This window comes from Hyla sarda, chromosome 8 (genome assembly GCF_029499605.1).
Source record: "Hyla sarda isolate aHylSar1 chromosome 8, aHylSar1.hap1, whole genome shotgun sequence".
NCBI classification, from domain to species: domain Eukaryota; kingdom Metazoa; phylum Chordata; class Amphibia; order Anura; family Hylidae; genus Hyla; species Hyla sarda.
Window position 1 is genome coordinate 31,136,298 of NC_079196.1, and position 8,466 is coordinate 31,144,763.

The following is an 8,466-nucleotide window of genomic DNA, read 5'->3' on the forward strand; positions in this document are numbered from 1 at the left end:
CAACTTTGAACGCCGCGTCTAAAGGGTTAATAGCGCGCGGCACAGCGATCAATGCCGCGCGCTATTAGCCACGGGTCCCGGCCGTTGTTAGAGGCCGGGCCCGACCCGCTATGACGCGGGGCCACGCCGTGGCCCCGCGTTATAGATCGGGAGTGGACACATGACGTTCCAGTACGTCATGTGTCCTTAAGGGGTTAAGCAGGACATTGAATAGTTAGCCAAGGCTTTCAAAGAAATGGCTGTTTGGCCCAATCCCCCTAGACCTGCAACACTCCCACCTAAGAAACCTGATACCCCTCCTGTGAGGCCGCCTGGGAGTCAAAGACCTGTCTGTAGCTATTGCAACAAGAATGGACACTGGATGAGCCAATGCTGGGCTTTAAACGGGCGTCCCCTGGAGTCGAGGACCGCACCCCAGGAGTAGCTGATGAAGGTCCAGAACCAACCGGCACCAAGAAAAGACTGTCTAAGTATGTGTCTCCTTGTCCTTATGTACAGGTGATAGTCGAGGGGATACGGTTGCAAGCGTTATTAGATACTGGGTCTCAGGTGTCCACTATTCCTCAGGCAGTTTTCTATAAATATTGAGGCCCAGAAAGGTTATGTGAGCCTAAGGAGGTGGGGTTTAGAGTGATTGCAGGGAACGGGAAACCAGTACCCAGGCATGGCTACTTGGAGCCCACAGTGAAGGTGGGAGAGCATGTTTTAGAAGGGCAGGGTGTAATTGTCACCAGTGTTAGAGATGAAGGGGCAGCTAACTTCATTTTAGGCATGAACATCATGAGGCACTGTTTTGATGACATTGTTAGTTCATTGCATGCATCTCTCCCTCATTTGTCACCTCCAGGCCGGTGAGCCGCGCAACACCACCTTAAGATACTCCAAGCAGAACAGAAGTTTGTGAATCATCAGTTAGAAAATCTATCGAGTCAGGATCCAAGACATACGTGCTGTTGTCCTACAGCCCCAAGCAGAAACAGTTGTTTGGTGTCGTGCCCGTCCTGGGGTGAAGAATCGGGATTACCAAGCACTCTTAGAGCCCATCATGACTACCCCTTGGTGCGAGCAGCTAGAAGTCTGGTGACAGTCCAAAAAGGGAAAGTTCCGGTGAGACTTATTAACCTCTCTGAAGTGGCCGCACGGCTATCCAAGTATACCCCGGTGGCTACGCTGCACCGTTTGGATGCAAAAAATGTGGTCTCGAAGTCGCAAGTTGCTCAACGAGGACCTGATCAGAAACCTGCAGAACCCTGGTGGGTCCAACTACAAATTGGGAACGAAGACACCCCCAAGGAACAGGTGGGAGGAGTCATCCAGGTAGCTAAACAATACCAAGAAGCTTTCAGCAAGTTCCCTACTGACTTTGGCAGGACCACGGTGATCCAGCATCGGATCCTCACTGGGGACAGTCCCCCCATTAAAGAGAGGCATCGCTCTGGGATGTATCAGACCATAAAAAAATTGCTAATCGAAATGAAGGAAGCTGACGTTATTCAGGAGAGCCAGAGTCCTTGCGCGGCACCTTTGGTCCTTCTGAAGAAGAAGAACGAGACTATCCGTTTTTGTGTAGACTATAGAAAACTGAATGGAATAACCCACAAGGACGCCTACCCTCTTCCCCGTATTGAGGAATCTTTGACTGCTTTGGGGTCTGCTGCCTACTTCTCTACGCTTGACAAGTGGATACTGGCAAGTACCGATGGCGGAGGAAGACAGGGAGAAGACAGCCCTTGTGACACCCATGGGACTCTTTGAGTTCAAAAGTATGCCCTTTGGACTGTGTAATGCATCTTCTACTTTCCAACACTTAATGGAGCAATGTTTAGGGCATCTCAACTTCCAGAGTGTACTTTTGTACCTAGATGACGTCATTGTTTATTCCCGGACATATCCGGAGCACCTGGACCACTTGAAAGAAGTCTTCCAAGTCCTTATTCAACATGGACTCAAGGTCAAACCCTCTACGTGTCATCTGTTGAAGCCGCAAGTACACTATTTGGGGCATGTAGTCAGTGCCGAAGGTGTCCAGCCCGATCCAGATAAAGTGAGTGCTGTGAGGGATTGGACTACCCCCAAGACGGTGCGAGACGTCCGAAGTTTCTTGGGATTTGCTGGCTATTACCGGCGGTTCATCCCACATTTCGCTCAAATAACCGGGCCCTTGACCGAGCTGCTGAGAGGCACTGCCCGGGAGAATTACTATGGGAGGTTACCGATACAGTGGGCCGAAGAACAAGAAAATGCTTTCCGAGCTTTGAAGTATCTTCTAACAGCACCCCCTATTCTGGCGTACCCTGACTACAGCCTGCTATTTCATCTATATACAGAGGCCAGCTTCAAAGGTCTGGGAGCAGTCCTATCTCAGGTACCGAATGGAAAAGAAAGAGTAATCGCCTACGCCAGCCGACACCTCAGAGGCGCCGAACAGAATGACGCCAACTACAGCTCTTTCAAACTAGAGCTCTTGGCCTTAGTCTGGGCCATCACTGAGAAATTTAAAGACTATTTGGCCGCTACTCCCTTCACGGTCTATACCGATAACAATCCTTTGGCTCATTTGAACACTGCTAAGTTAGGGGCTCTTGAACAACGCTGGGCCTCTCGATTGGTCAATTACGATTTCAACATCAAGTACCGTAGCGGAAAAGCCAACGTTAATGCGGATGTTCTGTCTCGTATGGCCCTGGGTGAAGAACCCCCCGCCGAAGATGTGTGGGAAGATGTAGAGATGCCCCCCTTCTACCGAAGGTTCGTGAGCCAGAATGCTCTAACTGCCCAGGAGGGCGACGAACCTGGACCTCTTAAAGTCCCTGAAGATTTATCTACATGGAAGACACTTCAGGATGAGAGCCGGATTATCGGGGATCTCTTGGACTATTGCCTTCACAAGAAAATACCCACTAGGCTTCACAAGTCACATGGGGACTTTGAGTTAAAGCGGCTGTGGCGACAGAGGAATCGCCTGTTCCTGCACAAAGGGTTGCTATACCGAAACTCCTTGGAACCAGTTTCCGGAGACCGCCTGCACCAGATCTTGGTCCCTCGAAGGGATGCAGCCATGGTCCTGAATGCATGCCACGACCAGTCAGGACATTTCGGGGTCCATAAGACTGAAGCCACGGTCCGAAGAAGGTTTTACTGGATAGGGATGCGAGAAGACATTGAGAAGTGGTGCGCTGAATGCTCCGTGTCGTTATCAAGAATCCCCGGAGGGACGCCAGGGCCCCTTTACATCCCATCCGCACAGAAAGGCCTAACCAGATTGTTGCCCTGGATCACGTGAAACTGACCCCCACTCGATCGGGTTACTGCTACACCCTGACCATAGTAGACCATTATTCCAAGTGGGTGGTCGTGGTCACTGTCAAGGACCTTACCGCCAAGACGGCTGCCCAACTCTTCTACAGTCACTGGATCCAACCTCTCGGGTGTCCCGAATCGGTCCTCACGGATCGGGGAACAGCCTTTGAAGCTCAGTTGTTCCAGGAACTTTGCCAGTTGCACGACTGCAGGAAGCTTCGGACTACAGCCTATCATCCCCAGGGGAACGAACTCTGTGAGAGGATCAATCAAGTGTTCATCCATATGCTCAGAGCCGCCTCTGTCTCAAAGCACGAAGAATGGCCTCGGTTGCTGCCCGAGCTCTTGGAGATTTACAACAATACTGTTCATTGCTCTACAGGATATACACCCTTTTTCCTGATGATGGGCCGACATAGCCAGTTGCCGAAGGATCAGGTCTTTGGGCTGCAAGCCCCTTTCAACAATTCCCCTCAAGTCTCTCAAGGGTGGGTCGCGGAGCATCAGAGGAGGATAGAAGAAGCCAGAGACATTGTTGAGAAGAAATTAGACTCTCTATGGGAAACGGAACCTTATACTATTACTGCAATACCCTATCTCGAAACGGACCTGTATGAGGTACAGAAGGAAGGGTTTGAGCCCCAGGTGGTCCAAAGAAATAGAATAAAAGTGTGCCTGAAAGAAGGTTTGCCTGGACCACCTCCTCCTGCTCCTCCTCCAGCAAGGCCAGTGAGAATATGTACCCGGAGAAGATATTCATCCTACCATGGAAAATCCTTTGTTCTCCCCTCATCAGTCTGCCATGTATTGGGGTATGCCATGTCCAGCTCTACCCAGTCAACCGCCACTGGTTCCTCCACCCAGCCAGCTGCCAGTAGCCGCTCCACCCAGCCAACTGCCAAAAGCTGCTCCACCTAGTCAGCCACCATTGGTTGCTACACCCAGTACCAGTTCTGTTCCTGTAGCTGCTCCAAGTTTTGCTGCACCTTCTCCACCTGACTTCAGAGAATTTCCCGGTCCAACCGAAGATGTTGCTTCTGTGTCCAGCCCTCAAGCTGGTCCCTCGGGTACTGAAGTTTCTGCGGAATCGTTAGGTGAAGAGACTCCGGATGGCTCAGAGGTGGTGATGCGACGGTCTCAAAGGACTACACAGGGTAAGCTACCTTTAAGATATCAAGACTAACTTTTTAGCCGTACTTGCACACATAGTACCTAAATAGCTCACTTAAATGTACTACCTCAGTCTTCTTCAGTACATACACGAAAACAAAAATATGTCTCACATACAAGAAACACTTAGGAATTGTAGCCTATTGATATTCAATTCCTGCCACTGTTAGGTACACTCATATTTCTCTTCTCTTTATTACGTGTGTGAGATGCTCTACCTGGCCAGTAGATGCTCTTGCGAGCTTAAAATTAAACACCTATTTCTAAAGGTAGCCTAGGTAAGGTTATACTGTTGTGTTCTAGGGGTAAGTAGCGTGTAGCCGATAGACCCTAGTAGCTAATCTTATTGGTAGAGAGTCTCAGGAAAGCCAATATACCCTTTTTGTGTACTAACAGGTGACTCATCGTGGCAAAACAAAAGTTAATGTGGTGAGATTTCAAAAATGTTTTAGTCAGCTTGAAACTAAAGGTATAGAGAGCTGTACTAATGTCTAGATAGCTTAATAATATCTAGATAGCTTCGTAATGTCTAGATAGCTTCATAATGCCTAGATAGCTTCCTAATATCTAGTAAGCTTCATAATTGTCTAGTAAAGATACCAGTCAGACTAAAAGAAAATGTCTTCAGAGTGTACATAGAATGTTTAATAATTCTGTCTTTGTCCTAGTCCCTCTACCTTAGGGGACAGGCGTCGGGGTCAACTTGTTTTACGTAAGGGGGTTTGTGGTGTCCCGGCACCGTATTTCATACTGTGCCTAGGTAATTAGTCCCCAAAGTTAGAGTCCCTAGGACTGTGGGGGTTTGCTTTCCTCATTTAACCCCTAGTCACCCCTTAGTTACTTAATATTTGTAAATATTATCTATCTAAATAAATGTATACGGTAATACTCACTGTTTTAGCGTCGCAGGACCTGTGGGTCATGTGACCGGGCTGCAGAACTCTATGGTTTTTGGTGATTTTGGACATGTGATATCCCACAATTCACTGTAACGGAGTGACAGCTGATTGGACCAATCCAAAACGGCCAGCCTCTGCCCATATAAGGGAGCTGCGCCATCTTGATCGCTCTCTTGGGTCGTTGGTTCTGGACGAGGTAGGACCTCCGCAGCTTACAAGACAATTACTAGGCCAAAGCCTTGCGGACTAAGCCTACGCTAGAGACGGATAGTTCATACAATTCCCCGCTATCTCCGCAAGATCTCCGGACCTAATCAAACCCCTAAATCCGGCATATATATGCAAATACAATCCTCTAAAGCTAAAGAGAACTTTTCGGTCCTAAGCATCTGTCAATCACTGCTGTGCTGTTTAAATAGACTCTGTATTTACCGTTATTGCAAATACAGAAAATCTTCAGTAAAGATTCCGCAAGTTTTAAGTTCAGCACTGCTGTGGACAATTTATTTATTTCACACTCACCTATCGCTCTTGGGAAGGGTGGCGATAGGCCCAGCATCAATACAGAGTTTTAACCCTCACCCTGGCGTCACGAGTGACAAGGGTTAACAGCGCCCTTTACAATACCGAACAGCAACACCCCAACTACCCTACACTCCCACAAGGCTTTATTCCCCAAGTTTACCACAACATATTATAAGAATGTCTAATCTGTAATTTGATGCCTTTTGGAGATTTTTCAATCTTTCCTTGGCTTCTTTATGCACATTAATACAAATTTTTACCTGGGGTGCCCAAACTTTTGATCCCCACTGTATATCAGTGGTCTCCAAACTGACACCCTCCAGATGCAAAAAATTTACAACTCCTAGCATTCCCAGACAGCCAATGGCTGTACTCTTCCTGCAATCACACTGATGTCTTCTCCTCCCCCCCCCCCACCCTCAACTCTTCTCACAGCCCACAATAAATCTTCTCTGCCCCTTCCCCCCCTGCACGAGGATGCGGTCCATTGCAAAGCCCTTCTCCGAAAGGGGCTACCGCACCCTGACCAATCCTAGTGACGAATACAACATGTATGAAGTGGCACAGTGATCAAAAAGCCAAACAAATAAATAAGTGAATGTGCGCCGTGAAATACTGCCTGGACATTTGGACGGATCTATAAAAAATATCCCTGATCCTAATCAGAAGGTTGGGAATCAAAGGGGTGAGTGCCAAAAGGTGAAGAGTTTGTGGTGCAGTGTGTCACTCAGTGAGCTTCGGGACCTTAGGGTCACCACTCCCCGATGCACTAAAAGTACCCCAGCTCTAGACCCCTCCCTGGCCCAATAACCAGACCGGGAGGGTGCAGGTCCCATCGAGGTATGGCCCTGGAAAGCCCTGGTACACCTGCCCCCTAATGTAGCACCATTCTATCGTACCTACCGGTCAACTATTGACCGATCAGAACTCATAAGAACAGATACTACACTTGATCTTAGCCAAAAGGCCAAGAAGTGAAGCAGACCCTTTTAAATGTTATAGAAGCCCAGTCTCTTCCCCCTTTAAGCTAGATACATTCTTGTTTATGACTGTGTCATAGTAATGAAGTACATCTTGGTCAGAACAGGATTTCACCAATGTCAGAACAGCATTAATCAAAGTTTATGCCCTCCTAACTTAAAACTGGTAAGGAAACATGTAGGCGCAACTATGCTAAATAGCTGGAGTGTTTTCTGAAATACCAAGTGTCAACAGCGAGCGGTACGAGCCAATAAACAACTGGCAGACAAATCACCGCAGACACTAGACAAGTGAGCACAGGGCCCTGAATGATTTTGTAGCTTGCAAAAATATAACATAGACATAAATCCTGCTCCTGGGGCCGTGGTTACACTGACTTTATAGGGAGCATTTCCTTTATAGTCTTAAATGGGTAACTCCACCCCTAGACATCTTATCTGTCTTAGATGTCTGATCGCGGGAGTCCCGTTGCTGGGGACCCCCGCGATATTGGCTGCGGCACCCCAGACATCCAGTTCATGGAGCGAACTTCGGTCCGTGCCTGATGACTGCTGATGCGGGGCAAAGGCTTGTGACATCACAGCAATGCCCATTCAATGCAAGTCTATGGGAGGAAGCGTGGTTGCGACATCACAAGCGGGGCGCGACCGTGACATCAAGAGCCACCGGTGCTGCATGTGCAGCAGGGAGATCCTGGGGATGCCCCACGATCAGACATCTTATCCCCTATCCTTTGGATAGGGGATAAGATGTCTAGGGGCAGAGTGCCCCTTTTACAACAATCCCTACTATAACCCAAATGCATATGTAGTACCAATGGCCCAGCTACTATCCACAAGAAAGAGAGAAAAATAATGTGTGTATGGAGTACTGGAAGGTGATTTGCAAAAGTGTTTTTGTGCATTGCACCATATTTTTTGCATACACTGAGGTATATTAGTGTAAAGGGTTAACATTTGCGCATTACTGTATAATAGATAAATAATGCATTGGTCACATGAGCCTCTTAATCAGTGGTTTTGAAAGAATTCCCTAATCCAGCCTCCCTCTCCCAGGAGAAGGGGGGGAACCCAAATATGCTAGCTGGAGAAGTCTAGCTCAGGTCAGCAGAGGCGGCTCTCTAATTAGGCGATTTAGGTGGCCGCCTAAGGCCTCGCGCTAAAAGGGGCCTCGCAGCCGCGTAAATCGTGTAGTTAGAGCAGTGATTTTGGCGACATTTTTTGTTTTTAAATGTCCAGCCCCGGCCTGCGCGCAGGGGGGGAAGGGAAACCTGTGTGCGCACGCGCAGTGCGCGTCCTCCTGCGTCCCCAGCGTGACCCTCCCCCTTGCGGTGCAGTGAGCCGAAAATGGTGCCCGACGGTGGAGCGAGCTGCATTTGCGCCGGACTGCCGTGGAACTGCAAGCTGCGCGGGCCGGTGTAAGGTGAGATTTCCAAAGGTACCGTACCCTTTCCACCCCCCTGTTACCCCTTTTCAACTCTGTCCAAACCCCCCCACCATCACCCAGGTCTACCCTCTGCACTCCCCCCCCCCCTGTCACACATGTCCACCCCCCATTTCATCCATGTCCGCCTTGTCTACCTCCCTGTCCA

General features: G+C 48.9%; 1 non-coding gene across 1 annotated transcript; it reads right to left on the reverse strand.

Annotated features, from left to right (window-relative positions):
• Positions 1-6,680: 6,680 nt before the first annotated feature.
• Positions 6,681-6,873, reverse strand: LOC130289992 (U2 spliceosomal RNA). The gene has a single exon (XR_008847486.1). It is a non-coding gene; the product is annotated as a U2 spliceosomal RNA (small nuclear RNA).
• Between the last annotated feature and the right edge of the window lie 1,593 nt (positions 6,874-8,466).